This window comes from Cryptomeria japonica, chromosome 8, assembly GCF_030272615.1.
Source record: "Cryptomeria japonica chromosome 8, Sugi_1.0, whole genome shotgun sequence".
NCBI lineage: Eukaryota > Viridiplantae > Streptophyta > Pinopsida > Cupressales > Cupressaceae > Cryptomeria > Cryptomeria japonica.
This window is the reverse complement of record NC_081412.1, coordinates 117,232,858-117,257,870: the sequence shown is the minus strand read 5'-3', so window position 1 is coordinate 117,257,870 and position 25,013 is coordinate 117,232,858.

Sequence of the window (25,013 nt, the reverse complement as noted above, 5' to 3'; positions counted from 1 at the left end):
TTATATTGGTTGCATTGGTTATAAGTTGGTTGTAATCTCCAAACAAATAATATATTTGTTATCGGTTTATGTGTTGCTATCATACGTATTAAACAATGTCTTTGTTTGTTATTGCACATGCTTAAAGGGTGGTTTGTTTGGTTGTATGTAAGTTTTGGTTGGTTGGTTACAACCTCCTAACTGCTAGCAGTCAGTTGTTCTTATCAGTTAAGAGAGAAGAGGTGTTCTATTTATTGAAAACTAGAGTGAACATATGATGTGTTGTTGGTATCAAAATGCAAAAAGTGTTTCATATTCATTGTCTTAAAAGGATTGATACATGAAGATAATTTTTGATATCATTAATCATTGGAAGTCAGAATTACTGTGCATATTGACAATGATACTATGAATAGTGTGTTCGCTAAGGGTGTGTAACAACTTTAAAAAAAAATGGAAGGTTAACTTTTCATAATCAAATGTAATAGCGAAGATAGTTTTGTTTTAGTATTTCAAATGAGAGCAAAATTTTGACTATATTACTCCAAAAACATTCTAAGGTTGCTGATAAGTTTTGTTGCAGAACTTGCTGACAATATAGAGATGTTTTTCAGATTTGTGTGAATTAGACTTACAATGTGCAAATATTTTGAGTTTGTCATTGCCATGGCAATATATTGAAGTGTAAGAACTTGTATGTGCCATTGAAGAGATAACCTTTTAGTTGGATTCTTGTTGATGACAATAGTCTTTGGAAGATCTCGTTCAGAGTTGGTATCTTTAGCTTGTTCTTTTCAAGGTATGATGGTCTGAAGTTATATTATAGTGATATATCTTTTTCAGATTGAACTCGAAGTTATTTATTTAAGGATTTCATAAAAATATAGTTTGGATTATTTGCATTCCTTCATCATTCTATACAAGTGCACAATAGTGTATGATCATATTTGTTTTAGTCCTTGTACTGATTCTGTAATAGTGGTTGACAATATTATGTGGTTGTTATTATTTTGAAGTTGTTATCTGAGATTTTTGAGTTAGTGCTCTTAAGGTAGGGGTTTGGTGACTCCTTAGGGTTGGTGCCCTTAAAGATTGTAACTTGTTTTAATTGTGAGGCAGGATTAGGATAATAGATCCTAGTAGAATTCTCACCGTGGTTTTTCCCATCCTGGGTTTCCACATAAATCTTGTGCATTGTGTGCATCTCTTAGATTTCATCTTGGTGCTTCCATTTTAGCATTAAATTTATAATATTTGCATGTTTTTCAAAAGGAATTAATTGGATAAGAGTTAAAAGTTTTAATTACTATTGATTCACCCCCCTGTCCCCCCAGTAGTAAACACATGTTCTATAGTACATTGGCTTCCCACTCTTTTATTTATTTTTTGATCAGTTAAAGATTGTAATATTAATATTAAGAATCAAGGTTTACAAATGAGAAATACAAATGTTGCATTGTTGCATTACAAGACATTTTCTATACCACCTCTATCTAGCCTTTACTAAAGATATGAACATCTCTATCAACCAACTCTAAACACCAGGTGATCTTATTCCTAATATTTCTTGGCTACTTATATTAAACTAAATACCAAGTAGCATAACAAAATCCTTGAATAAAAACAATGTAGAACTACCCTTTCTTGTTTGAGGATTCAGGATGGCGGATCTTTGCTAGAAATATGTCCTTGCATTGCCTTAACCACATCATGTCAGCTTTGTCCTCTATCAAAAAATTGCACTTCTATCTGACTCTAACTCATCGATGTCCTCCACATTCACCTTAAAGGGCCTTGAATTCAAATCCTCCTACCACTTGATGTGGTCAATGGTAATAATATCACACCCCAATTCGAAGCCTTATCGACAATCATGTTACCTTATCTCAAAATGTGGGATATTCTAAAATCTTGAAAGCCATGAAGTTTATCCAGCTTATTTATCTTCCATTTTTGAGCCTCCCCTGAGGAGATAGCTCTGACTATTATCTGAGAGTCACTTTTTAAATGAATTTTTGAAATTGAAAGTCGCCTTGCAAGCTTAATTGCTAGTAGAGTCGCTTGTGCTTCTGCCTCATTGTTGGTTCCATCCCTTAGTCTTTGGGCTCCTATTGCTATAATGATGCCATATTCATTTTTGGCAACACACCTCACACTTGAGGCATCAGGGTTTCCTTTGGAGGCCCTGTCAAAATTGATCTTAACCCATCCATGGTCCGATTTTTCCCAAACAACATTTCTCTGGACACTCTGGATAGGATCAACCCTGCAAGGGCCCTTAATAGGCCCGAATTTGAGAAAAGGCCATTGAGATTGTATTAGTTTATCTACCATATTGAGAGGATATTTATGAAAATTATGATTGTAAGTGGTGGTATTGACCGTTTCAGAAATTGCTATTTCCAATCGTGTCAAAAACCTTTGAGTAGGCTCCTCTTTATCTTGAAAGATTTTTCTATTTTGTTCTTTCCATAATTCCCAAATAAGAAGAGAGGGCACTATGAACCAGATACATGAGTAAAAAAAAATTACTCTTTCCAAATTCTAGTTGAGGAAAAGCTCCTTTAACTTAGATGGTATTGGAATTTGCTAGCCTAGTCTTTGTAATTAAAAAATAGTAGCATTCTGAAGTGAATTTGCAATGTAATAGTAGATGATCCAAGGTTTCCTCCACCTCTTTCAAAAGCTAAAATTTAAATGGTCCATGGAAACCCAATTTGCATAATCTTTCCCAAATTAAGATTCTCCCTTTTACTGCAAGCCAAGCAAACGTTCCGACCTTCTGGAGACAATATTTATTCCAAAAGAGTTTATGCGGCCAAGACTCATTTTCCCGGTCCTACTCCAAGATATGATAGCCCACTTTTACATAATATTTACCATTATTTTCTCCACATTAAAATATTTCATCATTTCCCTCTGTGAATGTAATCTTTCTGCTTAAAAGAAGCATCCTAAATAAATCCACCTAATTAGGTAGAATATTTAGGCCTTATGCCTTTTTCCATTTGCAATACTCTTCACCATTCATTGAGCATTTCTCCATACAATCATATACTCTCCTTCCCCATTTTTCCACAATGATTTGTTTTATCACATCCCAAACTTGTTCTTCTCCAAGGGGCCTGTATCCTTCCCAAGAGTCCATCCAAAAATATTCTCTCTCCCTATTCCCAATCTACCATGAAATATGATCTGTAATGATATCCCTACAAGAGATAATTAAATTCTATATGGTAGACCCTTTAGGGGGGTTACTTATAGTGAGAATACGATCATTCTGTCCATTATCAAGACATTTGTTCCTAAGAATTTGAGTCCATTTCTTATTTGGATTTGAAAATATTGACCATACAAGCTTGACACCCAAAGATTCGTTCATCAAGCTCCAATTTCTTAGACTGGCTCCTCCCTGTTCTTTAGGTTTGCATACTGAATCCCATGCCACTAAAGGTATTTTGTCTTGCTTATTCTTGCCATTCCAAAAAAAATTCTCATCTTTTGATTGATGATTTTCATCACTTTCGCTGAGATATTAGAACACATCATGGAGAAGATTGGGATAGCTGATATTACTGATTTAAGCATCAAGATCCTACTAGCCCCAGATAACCATTTGCTTTTCCACCCTTCCAATTTGTTCAAAAAACTGTCAATTAATCTACTCCACAAATTTGACCTATTGCAACCTGAGAACAAAGGGGTTCCCCAAAATTTCCTTAGTAGGGACCTTGACTTAATCTCCAATATTCTTGAATTTTCTCTTTGTTAAATTTGTGTTGAATTTTTTTTATCTCAAACTTGTGTCAGTTAAATTTTTTTCTTGAAACAAGGCAATACTTGTCCAAAGCTTGTTTAATACACCTTGCTTCCTTTAAGGATGCTTCTACAAAGACAAGTGTGACATCCCCAAATTGCTAATGGGTGATGCATTCCATATTAGGAGTGATTTTAACCCCATTCCACTTATCTTCTAGCCTCAGTTTACTTATGTATCTGCCCAAATTTTTTGCCATAATAATGAAAAGGAGAGGGGTAAAGGGTCACCTTGCCTCAATCCCCTAGTTGTTTGAAAAAAATCTTGAGGGCTACCATTAATAAAAATTGAGAATTTCAAAGTGATGATACAACTTCTAAACCACATAGTCCAATCCTCCCCAAACCCAAATTTCTTCAAGAGCTCTAATAAGAAATATCCATCCACTCAATCATATGCTTTTCTAATGTCTAGCTTTACAAGCATTCTATCCAATTTGGCCGTTCTTATAGAGTGTATTGCTTCACGAGCCACAATTATACCTTCTACAATTTATCTTTGAGGAACAAACCCACTTTGCTCTTCTGAAATGATATTACATAGCAACCCTTTCAATCTATTCGCTATGACCTAGGCAATAACCTTATAAAAAATATTACATAGTGAAATAGGTCAAAAATCCACAAAGGACACTACCTTCTCCTTTGGTATTAAAGAAATCAAAGTGTTATTCAAATCTCGAGCAATATAAGCTTCCTTTCTAGATTATTCAACTACCATCCATAAATCTCTTGAGATAGTGCTCCGGAAAAATTGGTAGAAAAGAGTGGGAAAACCATATGACCTAGGAGCTTTGTCTCAATCCATTGAGAAAACAATTTTTTTGACTTCTTCCATGGTAACCAACTAAGCTAAAGATGCATTTTGGTGATTAGTGATAAGCGATGGGATTACTGCAAGCAATTTTGAATCAAGATTATAGTGCCTAGGTTGATCATCCAACAAGAGCTCCTGAAATAACCTAATAGACTCCCTATTAATATCCTTAATTTTGGAGAGGGTTCTCCATTGTTTTTTATCATGGTAATTCAGTTCTTTGTTCTCTTGGATTTTATAGAATTGTGAAAATATTTTGTATTCCTGTCACCTTCTTTTAGCCAACTTTCTCATGAATTTTTCCTCCAAAAAGATTCCTCCCTTGGCTAAATTTTTGCATACTCATTGTGTAGGGATTTCTCAATTGCATAGTCCTTAGCGGACATGCCCATCTTAATGTTTTTGTTGTGGAGGGTCTCCAAATGAGCTTCCACTTTTTGTTTTTCTACAAATATATTCTTGAAACTGACCCTGTTCCACTCTTTCAACCTTTGTTTGACAAATTTTAATTTCTTACCAAAACTATGACCATTTATTCCTTCCACCTCAGGGGCATGTTTACACCATTGATCAACCAGTGAACTAATATTTGAATCTTTGGTCCACATTTTCTCAAATTTAAAAGGGAAACACATGGGGATAGAATCCCTTTGATCAACAAGGACGACCAAATAGTGATTCGATCTCAGAAAAGGAATAATGCTAGCTTCAAACACTAGCGGCTTCTCTACTCACGGTGGAACAACAAAAAAACTATCTAATTTTTTAGCAATATGAGCTCTACCAAGTCTCCTATTACTCCAAGTGAAGGACCCATTCTTAGGAGTAATTTCCAAGAGACCATTTTTCAACACAAAATTCTAGAAGTCGTTTTGCACCACCCCAAACCACCTAAACCTCCCCCTTTGTCTGCAATTTCCAAATTAGTGTTAAAGTCCCTTCATATTAAAATCACCGACTTCTCATATTGCCTCAGCTATTCTAAAACCCGATTCCAAATTGTTTTCTTGTCTCTAAGCTTAGCCAAATCATACATGTTGATCAAGACATACTCACATCCACTCAAAATAGTGGAAATTTTAATGATTTGCCAATTAGTTAAGTGGTTTTCACTTAATAGTGCACTGTGTTTGGCTTCCACACTATGCCAATGTCTCTTGCAGCTCCATTTGTCTCCACAAAATAACAGTTCTACTCCCCAATGTTCTAGACAAAACTTCTGCATCATCCTTTCTTAGTTTGGTTTCTTGTAAAAATATTACATTTGCTTTCGAGTGATCAAGACATCTCTTGATCAACTGTCTCTTTTTAGGGGTGTTGCAATCATGACATTCCAAGTTAATATTTTCATGGCGCTTTGGGAAGGGTGGTCCACTTCTCATTGAATTTTTTTTTTTGACTTTTGGCACAACCCGCTACCTCCAATTTCATCCTATTAGGTTTTCTCCCTCTGACTCTTTTCTCCCCAATTTCCAAGCCTCTATACTCGACTTTGGTTGGCTAATCATTCTCTTTTCTTTGATGGCTAACTCATCTTCAACTCCCAGAACATCTCCCCCCTTTGAGGACTCCCAATCCGAATCTATGTACTTTTCCTTCTTGCTGTTACCAAGTCTGAGTTCTCGATCCTTGCTTTCCTCCTCTTTGTGTTTCACTAGTGACATGAATATATTTAAATGTAGTCGAGGCTTAGATCTCTTCAATCGAAGCATTCTCCTTTTAAGCTAGATCATCCCACATTTATTTTCTTTCATGGTTGTCTAACACCAATATAGCCCCTTCAAATTCAGCTAAAGCCTCACCCACTAGATCTGCAATTGCATTATAACATTGGAAATCCTTGCAAGGCAAGGAATTAACCCTTGAGAATCCCTAGTACCCATTTTAGCTCCCTCACATCCTCTCCTTGAAAGCATTAGGTACTCATCCTTAGAATAAATCCTCAAATATTGGCTTGTAAAATCTTGCCTTTGGGCATCAAAATTCTCCTCCTTAAACAGGCTAAGTGAATCTTTTTTTCACAAGATCTAGACTAGACTTTATATCTGAAATACACTCTAGATCCCCAACTCTCCTACATGTTTCCTGATCCTTCCCCATTACCTGATGAGATTTCACGACCTGAGGATGGAAAGGATCTGATGCCTCTATGGTTTTGTTTGCCAACTCTGCAGATGTAATACTTTTCCCCTTCATTCCCACACATTCCCCTTCCACGTGACCCACTCTACATTTACAGAAATAATCAAGGATTTCCTCCACCAGAATTTATTGTATCTATATCCCTACACGATTCCAAATTTCAATAAAATTGGGAAGGGGAAAAAGGGTTTCCAACTGATGCATATTTGGGCATACATACTCAAGTCCTTTTCAATGGCCTCGTCTACTTTAATGAAGAAAACTAGTATGTACCTAATTAATTAGAGTGTCTCCAGATCCTAGTACTCACTAGGGAGGTTGTAGAATCTGAGCTAGATGAGAATCTCATCAATTATGCTTTGGTTGGGTCAAAGTTTAGTTCCCAATATTTAACAAATATATAGGAGTTGAGAAATACAACCCCACAGTAGCCTGAAGATCTTCTACAAGCCGAATAACCTGTTACAAGGAGAAGTAATGAAGCAAAATCTGAAGAACAAGAAAAACACAGGAAAAATATTCTCCAAACAAGAGAGCTCCAATTCACCAGAAAATGTATTGTGAGAAGATAATACAATGAAAAGAAAAAGTAACCTCTAATAGGTCAAGAAACCCTAAAAAGGGAAAACCCTAGGCTTGCACATAATAATTAATTATATGCACCTAATGTTAGCTTAAGTGTAAAAAGATAATTGGAAACTTAAAGAATTAAACAAATAATGTTTAATTAATCAAGTAAAGACCCAATTACTCTAACACCCCCCCTTAAGCTAGACTTAAGGAGAAGCTAAAACCTAGAACAACTACTGAAAGCATGAAAGATGGGTCTCGGCAACAAGGCCTGATCAGGTACCCAAATACAATGAAATCTCTATGAAACGAAGACAAAGGAGAAAACCCAGTGGGAAAAAATTCCTCTCCAAAAAGAGATAAAAGAACATGCTAAAAGAAGAAGAAGGAAGGAAGGCCTCATAAAGACCCCCTAAGGACAACTTCCTTCACCCCAAGCATAGAGCGCAACTGAAGATAGCGCGGCGATGCAAAAGGTTTCGTGAAGATGTCTGCAACCTGCTCAGAAGTGGGAATGTACTCCAGAATGAGAACACCATCCTGAATCAACTGATGGATGAAATGCATGTGAAGCTCAATGTGCTTCATTCGCTGATGCTCTACTAGGTTGTGGGAAATATGAATAGCACTCTGTTTGTCACACCAAAGAATAGTGGGACTATCAGGAGGAAAACCAAACTCAGTCATCAACTGTCGAAGCCATAAGATCTCCTGACTAGCGAGCACAACAGATCAGTACTCAGCCTCTGTAGATGATAATGCATGAGCAGTCTGCTTCTTGCAAGACCATGTGATAGGACCAGAGCCAAGATAGAAAACAAAACCGGAAGTAGACTTCCGATCAGTGACATCACCAACCCAATCTGAGTCGTGTAGCCAACAATGTGAGGTTCCCCTGATGTATAATGAATGCCATGAGAACTAGTGCCCTGAATGTACCTCAAAATATGTTTGGCAGCTTGCCAATGACTCTCATGAGGATCAGGGGAGAATTGAGAGACAAGACCAACCGCAAAGGAAATATCAGGATGGGTGTGAGTCAGGTACAAAAAACTGCCAACCAACTACCTGTAAAGTGTAGAATCGATAGAAGAACTGGGACAAGATGTGGTCAAAACAACCCCTGACTGAAATGGAGTGGGAGCAGGCTTGCAATCAAGCATGCCAAAGCACTGAAGCATGTCAAGAGCATACTTTTGCTCGTAGAGAGAGATCCCATCAAAAGACTGAATCACCTGAAGACCAAGGAAATAGTGCAACAGACCAAGATCTGTCATCTCAAACTGATCCATCAAGGCACGTTGAATATGCTGAATCATAGTTGATGAGCTACCCATGATGAGAAGATCATCAACATATAGCACAAGAATCAAGATGTCACCCTCAAGAAGCTGAATGTAGACGGTGTGATCAGAATGACTGCGGGAGAACCCAATGGAGAGCAAGAAAGAGTCCATCTTCTCATACCAAGCTTGAGGGGCCTCTTTGAGACCATACAATGAATGCCGAAGTCTGCAAACCAAAGAACTATCCTGCACAAATCCCTGAGGTTGTTCCATGTAGATTTCCTCCTGTAGATCCCTATGCAAGAAGGCACTCTTCACATCCATCTGAAAAATAGGCCAATGCTGAGAAGCTGCAAGAGATAGTACAAAGCGAATGGAATTCATCTTGGCGACAGGGGCAAATGTCTCGGAGTAATCAATACCCTCAACTTGTGAAAAACCCTTCACAACAAGACGTGCTTTGTACTTATCAATGGAACCATCAGCAACATATTTAGTGCGATACAGCCAGCGACACCTAACCATCTTTCTACCCTTAGGAAGAGGACAAAGATCCCATGTATGATTCCTCATCAAAGAAGAATACTCCTCCTCCATAGCACAATCCCACTCAGGGTGACCTGTCACCTTTGATAACTTCTGAGGATCATCTGAAATAGCATGACTCAAAAGACTAGAACCCACTGCATGAGAACGAGTGTGACGAGTATGTGAAGGATCACTAGCCAGAGGACCTGCCGCTGCAACAGTAAGGCGAGCCCACTTGGGCATCTGAGGTGGAGCAAGTGGAGGTGGGGATGGTGGGGGTGGGGATGGTGGATCATCAGCACCATCATCAGAATCATCCTCAAAAAGATCCTAAAGGGGTGCAGTGGCTGGAGTAGGCAGAGGAGTAGACACTGGAGTCGGGGTATCCACTGTGGGAAGACGCTCATCAAACTGAACATCCTGTCGAAACAGGACCTCTCTGGAATCAGGATCAAACAACCTGTATGCCTTGACATCCTCATAGTAGCCAACAAAAATGAGTGGTCGGCTCTTCCGCTCCATGGCTTTCCTCTGAGCATCAGGAATAAAGGCCCATGCCTCACTGCCAAATACTCGAAAAAAAGAAACATCAGGCTTGTCATGAGACCAAGCCTCCTCAGGAATCATATGTCGAATAGCCTTGTGAGGCATTCGATTCTAAATATAGTTGGCACAATTGATTGCCTCAGCCCAAAAAGATGAATCCATGGACCTGGACTGAATCATACAATTCGCCATCTCCCGTAAAGTTTTGTTCTTGCGTTCAACGACACCATTCTGCTGAGGGGTGTAGGGAATAGTAAACTGATGCTGCAAACCATGCTCAGTGCAAAAATCTCTGAAAGCCTGATTCACATACTCCCCCCATTATCTGTACGTATCCGCCGAATAGAACAGCTAGACTGCTTCTCGACATATGTCTTGAAGATTCGAAATGAATCAAAGACATCATACTAGTACTTAAGAAAGTACACCCATGTGCGTCTGGAGAAGTCATCAATAAACGTGAGTACATACTTGGCCCCTGAAAAAGAAGGAGTGGGAAATGACATGAGGTCACTATGAATCAACTCCAAGGGTGCCAAAACACGAGAGGCTCTCCCCTTTGGAAAGGGATCTCTGTGATGCTTGCCAAGAACACAACCATGACAAACACCATCAGTGCAGGAAATCTATGGGAGCCCAAGAATAAGTGCCTGTGTACTCATCTGCTGAAGATATCTGTAATTGACATGGCCCAATCGCTCATGCCAAAGCTTACTCACTGAATCTGCATGTGCTATGAGAGATGAACCTGTACCCGAAGAGGGCTCAAATTCATCAAATCTGTACAGACGAGATGCAGAATCCACACTACCAGAAGCCACAACCAAATCAGGGTCATGGAGGTCCCGAATAACCACATCATGTGGTGAGAACTCAATTGTCTTACCAGAGCCAGAGTGGCAAATCTGATAAATGGACAGGAGGTTTGTCGAGATGTCAGGGACAACCAGAACATCCTGTAGAGTACCCCCATCCAAAGAGACAGAACCTGTACCCAAGACAAAAAGCTGAACTGAGTCACCCACTGCAATCTGTGAAATACCACAAGAGGCAAGAGAAGTAACCAACTGCTGAGTGTGTGTCATATGGTGAGAAGCACCCGAATCTAGAATCCAAGTGGACCCAGAGGTCGAAGCTCTAGCAATGAGAGCATGACCTTTCCCTGTGGAAGGAGAAGACGCCTGAGGTGAGGAAATGCGATGCTGCTGCATTGCTTCCTCTAAAGCCTCTAATCATTTCCAACACCTAGAAACTGGATGTCCGTCCTTTCCACAAAAACTGCAAGTGTCTGATGATTTCTTCTTAGTCTTGGAGGAAGACTCACCGGACTGTGAAGATTTCTCTTGTTTGGGAGGAACTGGTTTTGAATTAGACTTAGGAGTAGGCTTGGAGGAATTCTCACTACCTGCAGAAGGTTTTTTCAGCTTCGGTTTCTGCTTCTGTTTGTCCTTCTCCTTAGAGGACTGAGCAACCAATGCTTTATTCTTGGAGCCTGAGAGCGTATCCAGCTGAGAAAGATGAGACTGCTCACAAGACAAACGCTCACAAAAGACATCAAAGCTAGGCATGGTGAAATTAGTACCCAAACCATCCATGGTGGAGTAGAAAGCAGAGGCAAAAAACTGAAAGGGACCCCGAAGCTTCGATTTGCGTGCCAGGGCCGTACAGCCTGGCTTGGAGAAAAAAAATCACCCAGATGCTCAGGGGTCAAAAATGGACAAATTTTATATGACTATAGGGGTTTTTAGGTCTTTTGAGCACGATGGTGAGGTCCGTTTAGGCCCAAAGTTCTCAAAAAAAAGACCTTAACCCTAAGCACACAAAAAATGCTTGAAACCCCAGATCTGCTTCAAATGCAAAATTCTCAAAAAATAGGAATAGGTAGCTGTAGATCTGTGCTCTGATACCATATAGGAGTTGAGAAATACAACCCCACAGTAGCCTAAAGATCTTCTACAAGCCGAATAACCTGTTACAAGGAGAAGCAATGAAGCAAAATCTGAAGAACAAGAAAAACACAGGAAAAATATTCTCCAAACAAGAGAGCTCCAATTCACTAGAAAATGTATTGTGAAAAGATAATACAATGAAAAGAAAAAGTAACCTCTAATAGGTCAAGAAACCCTAAAAAGGGAAAACCCTAGGCTTGCACATAATAATTAATTAAAATATTTAATTATATGCACCTAATGTTAGCTTAAGTGTAAAAAGATAATTGGAAACTTAAATAATTAAACAAATAATGTTTAATTAATCAAGTAAAGACCCAATTACTCTAACAAAATAGAGCCATCCCACCCATGAAAAAAGGGCCATTGTTGAGATCCCATTTTTTTTTTCAGTTTTGAGTCTTCACCAATAACATATAAAAAACATTTGGCATGGTCTTCAAATCATAGGGAAACTTCCATGTCTTAGCACACCATTGTTTGACCTAGATACAAGTTGGCCATTCCCTTGCCCACTTAATGAAAAAGGTTGTTTCTCTAAAATGAGAAACCATACCATTCCATACTTGTGAATCTAATGAGAAGGAAACAACCTTATTTTTGGGTGATGGAGGACATACCTTGTTACTTTCATCCTTTTTCAAGGGTTTTTTTGTTTCCATTCTTTAGAAATAATATGCTTTCTATCCTCCTTAGCCTCAACTGATGTCTTTGAAAAGTCAAGGCGAAAAGGTTGCTTTCCCCCTTAGCCTTTGGGAAACCTTCGTAGATCAAAAAAACCTTCATTTATCTTGTTGTAAGGATATCCACCCCTCTTCGGTTCCTCCCAAGCCCATCTCAGTGGCTTCCAATCCCTCTGTGTTAGGGTTTCAAGCAGATCCAAAGCAAATATGAACTAACAATTATATGAAGATTTAAATACAAAAGATAAAGAAATAAAACAGGACACAGATAACACAGAGATTTAACATGGTTCACCCAGAATGGGTTACGTCCACCATACACAGCCGTCCGATCTTTCTTATTATCCAGCAAAAACAATACATCAACCTTACAATGCCTTAAGCATCCTAGCCGCTTATAACATGCGTTTTTAGGGCAACAAACAAAGTCGACCTTTTTTAGGGTTTTATTACAATGTCGGTTTTCATCAACAAAAAACGGCAAAAAAAATTACATGCTGAGTGTACAGTACTTTGCTGATCAGTCGCCACATTTCAACACTTTGTATGTCCTGACGCATAAGGCGTGCCATGTCTTCCACTCTCCCTTTGTTGCCATAATCATTCGATTTTCACCTTAAACCTAGGTTTCTCCTCTACATCTTCGATTGTAAAGTGGAATATAATTACGTTGGCTGCCCACTCTTACTTAGTATAGGATGTTACAAATTAATTTTGAAGGAGATATTATAAAATAACATTAGATTAAGATGGTATCCAATGTCATACAAGTAACAATTATTTATTTATTTTACTTATGTTTTTGATGATCTCCTTATGTGTTTTGGATGGAATAGCCTCTTTTACCTTGAGCACAACCCTGTGGAAATGGCCTATGGGAGATTGAAATTTCTGATTAATTATTTGCAATTTTTTTTCTAGTTGTAATAAAACTAAAAGAATTTTTTGCGCATCTAGCAAAAAGGTAGATCTTGACATTTAGGTGATTAATAAAGCCAAGGTTGACCTACTTAGATAAAATGGGCAATACATTTTTCTTTTGTTCACTTTGTTATGCAAGAAAATGGGAAGATAATTTGGGCACTTTTGGGTGAATTAAGTTTCTTTCTATTCATGTATGTTCACATCATATTGAACACCTTCATATGATTGTAGATTAGTTTTCTAATGGGCCAACTCTTTGCTACCATAAAATCAACCCTTGGAAATTCATGAATATATTTGGGATTTCAAATAAGACAACGGACTTGTGCATAGGCTCTAAAATAACATGGGATGCTTCGTGAAAATTGACTTAGCTAAATTAGGCCACATATCATGCCCATACTTCATCTATCACATTATCAAATAAATAGAAAAGTACATGTAACTATTTGACCCATTCATAGATCTAAGGAAAATTGTCTCAATATCTGATACCACAAGGAAATTTATCCAAGTATGAGCTTCAAATTGATATTGGATGTTTTCTCATAAAACTTTACCTTGTTGTCACACAATTAACAATGTTGTCTATGATAAATTGGACCATAAATTGTGGTCCTACCTCAATCACCACTTTATTAAACAAGGAGATAGTACACATCAGTATTTGACTCCATTGGATATATTCATAGGTCTAAGGAACATCATGTCAATGTTTGACACCACAAGAAAATTAATCAAAGTTTAGTTTGTCATACCTTTCCAGTTAAATGAGACAATTCTGCACTTGGTCTTTCCCCACTCTTTATGATGTTAGACAAGAACATCATTCATGTCTTACATCATATCTCTTGAGATAATTAGGCTTGATGGATTATATTACCATTGGAACTTTCCTAATTGCTAAGATCATGGATTGTCAACATTGACAAATGACATTTTAAAGTGATGAATAATCTCATTGCATTCAATTTCACAAAAATAGATATTAATTTGTTAAGAGTTAAGCATGTATTTGCAATAGATCCATGCAAAATGCTTTTTGCATGAAATGATAAGTTGGAATCAATAAAAAAAACCAACCCATTGATGATAAAATGACAAAAACCCGCAATGAAATTCAAATTAGATCACTAAGCTTGACTGATGATTAATCACTTTTTTATTTGTTGATTACTACTACTATGACCCCAAACCGAGAGTGCATAATCTCATATTTATGATGCCAATATGAAGTGTTATGATTTTGAATGTTTTTTATTCATCTACACAATGTGGATTTATTATTTTTGATTTAATAGGTTGATTTAGTTTTTTCAATTTTCTTCATTTGTTGAGTAATTAATGATCTATGATGATCACAACTTTTATTTTTAATGAGCTTGTATAACATTGAACTATTTTAAATTACTAGAAACTATTCAACATTCTCATGCAATATCATTTTTATACCTTTTGGGACTTTGAGTTGAAGTGTATATCATATAGTGCTTTTTTATGCTTACACATCATAGTTGTTAGAAGATATTTGATGTTTGACTTAGTGTGTACTTAAACATTATTGATCTTGTATGTCAAAGTAGAGTGTGTTTTGGTAGGTAGTTTGTGAGACTCCAGTTATTTGCAAATGTGACATCCATTTTGCTCTTCTAAATTTTATACTTAAGTTGACTTGAACATGTCAAGAAAATATTGGTTTCTTTTCATATCATAATACTTTTCCCTAGAGTTGTATTATTTTCTTAATACTCGTATTTCATTTTGAAATGAACTTGAGCCCTACATTTTTGCTTATTAGTCTATCTCAAGAGTGGATTCCTTTTGTAAGTGAAACTAGGAATTTGGGGGAAGGCATCAAAAGCATATAATTAGGCAACCACAAACCTAACAGGCTTATGAAATGAAATCCTAATTCAATCAATAAATGAATGAAGACAAGATATTCAAATTAAACACAAACCATATTGCATAAATCTCCTTCATTGACCTCCATTGTTATCCTTTCTCCTTCAAATGGATGCATGTGTCTCTCATCTACAAGATGAAATTGAATTGAAAGCAATTGGATAGCAAAATGAGATGAAATTGACAACATAAGGATACTCAAATTGTGTTTAGGATTGATAAAAAAGAGAACCTGATTTATTGGACAAAAGTCTCCAATTTTTAAAAAAGGGCAATTGATTGAAAAATTGGCATGATTCAATGAAATGGTTATGACAAATTGAATGACAAGTTTCTATGTCAAAATAGTGACAAATTGAGAGCAAATTGTGCTCACCAATTATGACATGATTAAGAGGGAAAAATAACCATTTAGCTATGACAAATTATCCTTAAAATTTTCTCATTGATTGAATGAAAAATTGAGCGCAAAAATAGCCTTCAACTTATGACAAATTACCTTAAAAGAAGGAGACAAAATAAAGGAGAAATTAGTGGGAATTTGAATTTCGAAAAATTAGTAAATTAGGTGTCATGAATTAGGTGGAATTTAATTAATAAATTCACACAAGAGGAAAAAAGGAAATTAACCAACTAAATAATTAATTTAGTTGTGACATAGGATAAATAAATAAATTTATTTAACCTAAGGGGAAGTGTTAACAAGATTACATGATTAAATCACAAAACCCTAGAAGATAGGTTAGAAAATGAAATAGGGTAAGACAAGATTGAAACAATTGATATAAAGTCGATCATGATGAAGATATTAAATTATGTAGACTTGATAATTGATAAGAAATTGATATGATTGATGAATATCAATGACAAATTGATCAAAATTGACAAAATGATCAAACTGATAGACGACAATTGATAAGGATCAATGACTAATCGATCCAAAACTGACAAGAATTGATAAATGATTGAGATGACGAAGGTTGACGAATCGATCGAAATTGATAAGGAGGTTAGTAATTGATGATTGGAAGAGATACAAAATCATTCAAATTGATTGATAATTGATCAAATATGATTGAAATCTAGGACAAAAACCCTAATTTGACATCAAATAGGGTCGACGATGTCCAATTGACATGTTGAGGTTGATCACGACCAATGATTAAGATTTGAAAATTGATATTGACAAGACCTAATTGAAATGCGAGGGAATTGAAATAGAATAGGAAAGAATGCAGAAGAAGGATGCAATGTCAACAAATGATAAAGATCAATTGTGCAGCATAGAGGAAATGTTAATGAGATACGAAAACCCTAAAAGAAGGTCACACAGACACATTAAAGTACAACACCACAAGCGTTGACCATTTTTAGATGCCTACATTTTGCCCCACTTTGAGACAATGCGATTATGAGTGTTGTTTCAAAGAACAATCAATAAATATGCCCTAGACAACGACAGGGTATATATATGCCCCCTTGAGGAATTGACCGAAAAAATCTAGAAAAGAGGCCAATTGACCGACAACGATGATAAGAAGCCATTGGTGCGAATAAACACAAAATTGGAGGTCAAATGCACAAGATACAAGTGTTACAAGGAGAAAAAGGCTGCAACCAATACAACTAGGAGAGGTGCATGTCCATCTAGGCACTTGAAAAGGCTATAAAAGGAGACGGGAAGAGTGAAAAGTGTGATGCTAAAAAATATGGTTAAATGAAACAAGCATACACATAGATGAGACAACATAATGAAATTATGAAGCAAATAGAAAGCTAAACAAATGAAAACAAAATACTTATTTGAGATGTCCCATCTTCCTCTATTCTTGAGGACCTTGAAGGTTGAAGAATTGTTGGCTCTTAGCGGAGCAATGACCTCCAAAGTGGAAACTCAAGAATTGAGTAGCTACTTCATGATTATGCAAATGGTATTAAATGCATGATTATTATGCATGATTAATCCAATATGCTAATTATGCTAGACGATTGAAATGAAAATGCCTAGACTAATGATGCTAAAAATATGAATGCAAGGGATCCTTATTTATCAAAAATGAGGGGTATTTATAGGAATTCCAAGGCCAAAGATGAGGTGGAAGGAATCGATGGTCCAGATTTGATCTGAAAATATCAAGGGTCAAGATTGAGGAAGTTGGAGAAGAGGTGGGAGCAAGGGACACTTGTCATCTCTATGGTGACAAGTGTCAAGGAGCCTTGCTTATAAGACGACAAGTGTCCAAGGGAGGAGACATGTGGCAAAAGTGCCATGTGTCTCAAGGGGAGAATATCCAATCCATAAGAGGTTAGGATAAAAGAAGTTAGGATGTGGAAGAGGATAGGGTTAGTTAGACCCTAAGATTAGATAGAATGGGTTAGGTTAGGTGGTTAAAAGTTAGGAGACATGTGCTCATTTAAATTTATATTCAAATATTTAAAAAAAGATAATTAATTTCAACAAATCAGGATTTGATTTGTTTTAACTAATTATGAGATTAGAAGAATGAATTTAGATAGGGGGAGGATTAATTAATCAAAGGGGATTATAAAATGAACTTAATAAATAAATCCTTAGATTTATTTATAAGTAGATGAAAGGGGAAATTAATCAAATTGCTTGTGAATTAAATTAATTGGGAAGGGGGATTAATTAAATAACTGCATATTTAATTAACTATCTTCAAACCATTTTTAGGTGTATACAAAAAGGACTCATTTGCACTCTCTAACTTGGAAAATTTTGAGCTCTCAACTAAGGAGATTGTAGAAGGATACACGCATGACAAGACCAAGGATAGGAGGAGCTTCATCTTCAAGACATGACAGAGGCCAGGAGGACAAAGGGAGCACACAATGACAGGGACATATTTGCCCATTATGATGTAGACATCTTTGCTATTATGTACTTAGCCTGCGGGCCATACTGGGATAGACAGTACGATTTTGTACTCCAACACTTTTGACATATATATGATATGCAGTTATGTTATGCTATGCATTTATTTTTTGTTATATGATATCATGTATGGATGCTTTAAATAGATTTCATGTGACGCAATGAATGAAATATGTGTTGGTTGAAAATTTTGCAAACTATGTGAATTTACAAAAATATGGTTTCAATCACAACAATGTGAGATCTAATCTCTCCTATTCTTCTAAGAGGAGGCTCCCCCTTTAACTTTCTACTCTATTCTACTAAAATGAAATACAATCTTTAATTTCTAAGCATGGGTGGAGCATCATCCTATCTTTTTTTTCAAGATAGATGTTACTCTTTTCCTCTTACTTTAGGAAAGAATTTACAAGATAGAGCAGTGATAATTCTTACACTTTCAATGTTACAAATTAACTCTAAACGTAAGAATGAGTAAAATATGGATAAGGAAAGAAGAAAAGTTTCTATGAAGGGCTGAAAGTCCTTCATTGCTTCTCTGGGATGGGAAAGAGTTCTTAAGCTCAAAGTCTTAAAATCACTGCTCTCCTATCAACCTTTCTTTAAATAATTTCTTCTGTAACCCAATGTGATAACCAATAAATTCAAAGTAAAGCACAAGGTCTTTTAACTGATTTCTGATTATACTTTTGATAATATTTTTCTGAAAATAATGACAAGAGCTCAAAGTCTTCAAAATACAATTTTCCTTTTTCAAGATTATACAATAAAGCACAAAGTCTTTAAAATATAAATTAAATGTATCTTAGCTAAACTTAATTTAAAAGTATCAATATGAAGCACAAAGTCTCCAAACTTATATCAAACCCACCAATTCCTATTCTACCAACAATTGCCAAGATATGACACAAAGTTCACAAATTAACAATTGCCTCTACACTTTAACAATATTCTCAACACACCTTCACTTGAGTAAAGTAAGAATTTATAATGAAAATGGCATAAGAACATTCTCACCATACACCACTAATGATCCCAACCCAAAGTTTGGATGCCAAAAGCTTTGTTCTTATTTCATCAAATTGTAAAATTATAAAAGGAATACAAATTTTCACTTCTTAGCTTTTCACTTCGATAGAGTTTCAGCATATAGATTAAAAATAATACACACAAATTACAATGAGAAACCTCTTATATATAGGAGAGAGGTGCAACATAAAACTAGGAAAACTATAACCAATTGTGACCAAGTCAAAGGTAGAGTTCGATTTGACTTAGGACACATGCATAGCCTAAGTGAAAAAACTAAATACAAAATTGACACTTATGGTGTCAATGTCTTATTAAAAAATGCATGTACTATGAAAATTACTAAGTGTCCCCAGGCACTCCATTTTGATCTTGCTTCATGAATTCCTCGAACTTTTGAAAAGTTGCTTTCATTAGTTCTCGATCAAGTCCTTTTGTGTGACCTGTATTGGATTTGAATTGGGTGATAAAATCTTTGAGGTTCACGTATCATTTCTTGTGCTTCTTCAAAAGTGAAGCTAGATCATCCAGATTAACTTGGATATCCACTAGCTTGTCAATTGACGATATTGAGAAAGTTTGTTTATCAACCTCTTCACCGATCAACAAACTGAATTTTTTAACAATAGCATCTTCATGGAGGGGATTTTGATTCTCATCAAGGAAAGTGCAAGGAAGAGATGAAATCTTTTCCTTTATCATTCATTCTTTTTGGTCTTTTCTCAAATCTTTGATAAGCACCTCAAGAACATTCATCTGGTTTTCCAATATCTCCCATTGGTCAATGTACATTTCTCTTGAAGTAATCACTTCATTAACAACCAGAATATCTAGTTGGAAATCGTCTAATTTCAACCAAGCATTGATCTCTCACTTCCACCTTATGCTCATATTGCAACCAACTCACCTAGTAAGGGCTAGGATGCTCAAACCTCTTCAAACCAAGATTTACTACCATCTCCTCCGATACCAAATTATCAGTACTTCTAGTATCCACAATAACCTTACAACACTTACCACCTGATTTGCAAACAGTCTAGAAAAGAGTCTTCCTTTGAGTAGGTCCAATATCTTTATTGTTCTGCTCCATCAAGACTCTTCTGAACAAAAGGGACTCTCCCTACTCCGATTCTAACAGATTCTCTTCGGTAACTCTAGCTTCTTGATCCTCATTTGCCATGCAATTCCTTGCCATTCCTTGCTTACATTGAAAAGATATATGTTTGGTTTCTCCACACTTAAAACATATACCTAAAAATTATCTATTGCTATTGCCGCTACCTTTTCCCTGTGACTTTTGATCTAGTTCTTTATTCCATTTAGGTTTTGGTTCTTCTCCAACATTCTGCTTCTCTATACTGCCATTAACCTGCTCTTTATATCTCTCCTTTCCTCTAGGGCTATTCTGTTGTCTCCTTTTCATTTTATCTTTAGCCTTCAAAGCATATTGATAAGCCTCCTCAACTATATAAATCTTCAACATACTCATCTCATCTTGGATGTTAAATAGGAGTCTATTTATATTTAGCCACCTTCTCCCTATCCATCTCTCAATGAGCGGATCTAATCATCACCTTGTAGAATTCTTCAGTGTACTCCTTCACACTCATGTCCTTCTATTTGAAGTTCTGCAACCTTTTGAACAACTCCAACTCATAGTCTCCCGGAATGAATTTAGTCTTCAATCTTGCAACCATTTGCCTCTAGTGGGTGATTTTCATCTCACCATTCTCCACTCTATCTTTCTGTAACTCTTTCCACCATAAAGCAACATGCCCTTTCAACTTAGTTTGTGTTAACCAAACTCTTTGTGGGTCCTTAACATCTTCAAACTCAAAGTAGTCCTCCAACTCTCTAATCCAGTCTATCAGGTCTTCTGGATTCAACAAGCCAAAAAGTTAGAAACCTCAACTTTATGAACTTTACTCACTTGCGCCATCGCTCTAAGAAATCTTTCTTCATCCTCATCTGCCTGTCTTTCTTTTCTTCGGCCTCAAGCTCTTCTCCTGCCTCTTCATATTCATCCTCCGCTTCTGAATTCTTTTGCAAACTAGCCAACGCGTTTCAGATCTCATTCCTCATCTCATTCTTGAAATCCTCCATCATCTACTCTACCCTCCTAGGGTTTATCCTTCTTGGCGGCATCTCCTCCTTTTTCTCCAGTGTAACTGCCTCAACTCAATGATTTGACTACAAGGTTTCAATTGCCTCTCCATCAACGATCTATTGAACACACTTGCAACTTGCCTCAATTCGATGATCTGTTCACCCAAAGGAACGCCTCAAGGTTCACAACCAGCTCTGATACCATCTGAAATAACCATGGTCCAGAGGGTCCTCAAAGAGAACAATCCAGATCATGTAGCAAGAGTAACACAATAGAAACGCCAACACATAACAGATAGAATGCAAAATCAGACATCCGCAATATCATATATTTACCATAATCAGTCGGCAACATGCGAGCAAACATCCTGGCTCACAGGCCTAATTACAGATACATTCCATAATTCAATCCATCTAGACCTCCAAATGATATTCTAATTAAAAATCATTAATCAAGATCATCATATTACTTTTCTATATCTCAAGGGATCACATAAAACAATATATATACCATCCGGAACACATTTGGGTTGGCCACAAAAGATTACATTTACTAAGGAAGGAAAATGAAACGTGTAAAATAGGTCGACCCCAAAATGTGAAGATCTCATCCGCTGAGAACAAACATGAAGTGCAAACCACAAAGGAGGGTCGGCCAAGGGACTAAGAACATCGTGTGTGGTGCCAAATTATTCTGCAATCCAAGGAATCGCTCCACATGAGAAGAAATCTCCAACATAGACGATAAGCTCAAAACTGCTCTGGAACCAAGAAACAGACACTCTGAAAGGAATAAATTGCCATAAAAGAATCCAAATGAGCTAGAAATTTGGAATGATGAATAAGAACAAGCCTTGAAACCTAAAATTTGATCTGCAACAAAAAAGAATCAAGTACTGGAAAAAGTTGAAAGTAACATAGAAACTGCAACAAGAACACAACTAGCATCAAATATTTTTCGTTGATGCAAGATTTCTCATAGACTGGGGATGCTCTTGCATCAATGGAAGACAATATATATCCTGCTTCACTAAATAACAAGAAGCCAAAACTGTAGCAACACAAGCATCATCATGAGTAATAGTAGATTTGATATCAATAAGAGATGAAATGCAAGGCCCAAGGACTAGACTACATGTGAGAACACCCAAGTTCAAGTAACCAAAGTTCTCCTCAATATCGGAATCCACAATTGAAGTATGATCACCATCTAACAAATCAAAGTCATCAATATGAACAAATTATGAAAAGGAGTACAATCAAGATGCATGATCCACCACCCTAGTACCAATGACAACTCCACTCTTCAAGTCTCTAATGATAACTGAACCAGGAGTGAAATCTATAGTCTTCCATGTTGGACCATGAGTGATTTGATAGATAGAAAGAAGATTGTTTATCAAGTGAGGTGCACAGAACACATTAGTGAAGGTTCCATCCCCAATATCAATAGACCTCTTCCCAATTACATTCATATGTGTATGATTGCCCATCAAAATTGGTGGCATGTTGCAAAGCTCAAATGAAGAGAACATAGACTATGAAGATTCTATATGATGATAAGCTCTTGAATCTATAAGTCATCTCCTTGAATCATGACTTGTAGTAGCACAAAGAGCTTGTCCTTTTCTTGTCCCAAAAGTATGACTCTTTCCCTTACCAGATTCTACTTGTTTGGAAGAAGAAAAAGTAGAGATTCTAGAAGGAAAACTAATTCTATTCTTCTCAAGAAGATGCTTCAATTCATCCATATCCTTCTTATAACAATAGTATTCATCATGTCTTAACTTGTTGAAATTTGCACAAGTAAGCTTCTCCTTATTAGATGATTCCTCCTTATGAGAGGATGTAGAAACTCTTTGTTGAGGAGAGGAATCTTGTGCTTTATCCTTTTGTGGCTTTGGATTTGATTGCTTTTTCTTCTTACTGAAACCTTTCTCATGATTAACCACCAAAGCATGTGACTTGGATGACTTGAGAATGCCCATTGTATTCAAATTTTCTTGTTCAAGAATCAACATCTTAGTGAATGAATTAAAGGATGGTGTAGTATATGCACTCCCCATTGTCAATTGATGAATGTGAAAAGTAGAAACAAAATTTACGTACTTTAATGGAAGCTTGTCCAACAAATTGCCTTAGTGACATAGTCTTGGATTGTATCAAAATCCTTGGGATCCACATTGGTGAGATCATAATGAAGCTTGTAACCTCTAATCTCATCAACTTTTCGATACAATTGGGCAACTTTTTCCCAAGCAGTCTTAACTATTTTACACTTATCAATATGAAAGATATGATTAGTTGATACATATTTCCTTAATGTTCTAAGAGCTATAGTACTTTTAATAAGCCAATCCATTTTAAAATTAGCATCTGATGGTTTTGAAATGGTTCCATCAATTTAGTGAGTTTATCCTTTTTTCATTAATTTACTTCAAGCATGTATTTTCCAAGATGCGTAGTTATGTGGAGTTAGAAGTGCAAACTTAGGAGAGCCCATAACTGGAAAATGAAAGAGCATAAGGATAGAAAGAGACGCAAAATCACACAAGACACCCCCCCAATTCACTTAATCAAATAACTCCCCCCCCCCCCCCCCCCAAAAAAAAAAAAAAAAAAAAGAGATGATTTGGCACTTTATATTTAGTGCATGTACAAGAGGCTACTTGCAAACCAAGGAAAAAGTGGACTTTTGATTTCAATGTTTACAACTACCCAAAATAGGCTATAGAAGACTCAAATCATTAATGCAAAAGACCAAACCGAGATCTAAGCATTATAATTGCCAAAAATAAGCCAATTAAGGCCATGTGTTGAAAGCGTATTTTGTGATCATAGTGACTACAAACTGATAGCACCGTTGTCAAACATAAAAAAAATATGCACTTTGAAAAAAAATTGCACTTGAAAAGGAGTCCATATGATCCCAAACAATGCCCCAAAAGTTGTAAAAATAAAGACTCTGCAATTTATGAAAGATCTATGTGTGAAAATTAAAAAACTCCTACACCAGTGTGAGGAGCACAAAATTCTACCCCAAATAAAAAAAAATTGCTCGAAAAAAGGAGTTTGGATGACTGAGATATCGCTGTTTGAAAATCGTCTGTGTAATTATAACACTTGAATTGCTACCACACCTCCAAACTTCAAATGGCTCTAGATTTGGCCTTCAGAGTTGGATTTGGATGAAACAAAAGACAATTTTGACTTTCTCAAACCTCTTAATTCCAATGGTAGCATCATATCTAACCCAACAAGCTCTAATTTTGACCTACGAAGAAATCCATGAATCCAAAACTCCAAATTGCACCAAGATCTCTCTGATGGCAAACCAATGACACTCTAAAAATTTGATATCATGTAAGAATTGGATATAAAGGTAGCCAACCAAGATTTAGAGACCAAATGAAAATCACATAAAAAAGAGAGAAATAATGTGACAAGAATAAACTATATTCCTATCAATGATGCAATAGAATAGAATCAACTGGATTCCATACATTGCAATGAATAAACAATGTACATAAGCCTTCTTATTTAGGCAAGGCAAAAGGAAATGTGAGCACACAATTTGAAATCTGGCTCAATGAGATGCAAGGGTAGGTAGGAGTAGATAGAACTCAACGACCCAACATAAATGACTATGAATCCTAGGAAATGATAAATGTCAACTATCCTAAGGTTGCGTTTAAGCAGAGAGTAAATCATCTCCAACAAATATTAGTTGTCACATGTTATATTAGGATTGATACACTTGTCATAATATTTTTTAACCCTATCTTTCGTCTTGTCTATATAAGCAAGGCCTCTTGTACACTTTGTATCATAAGATCA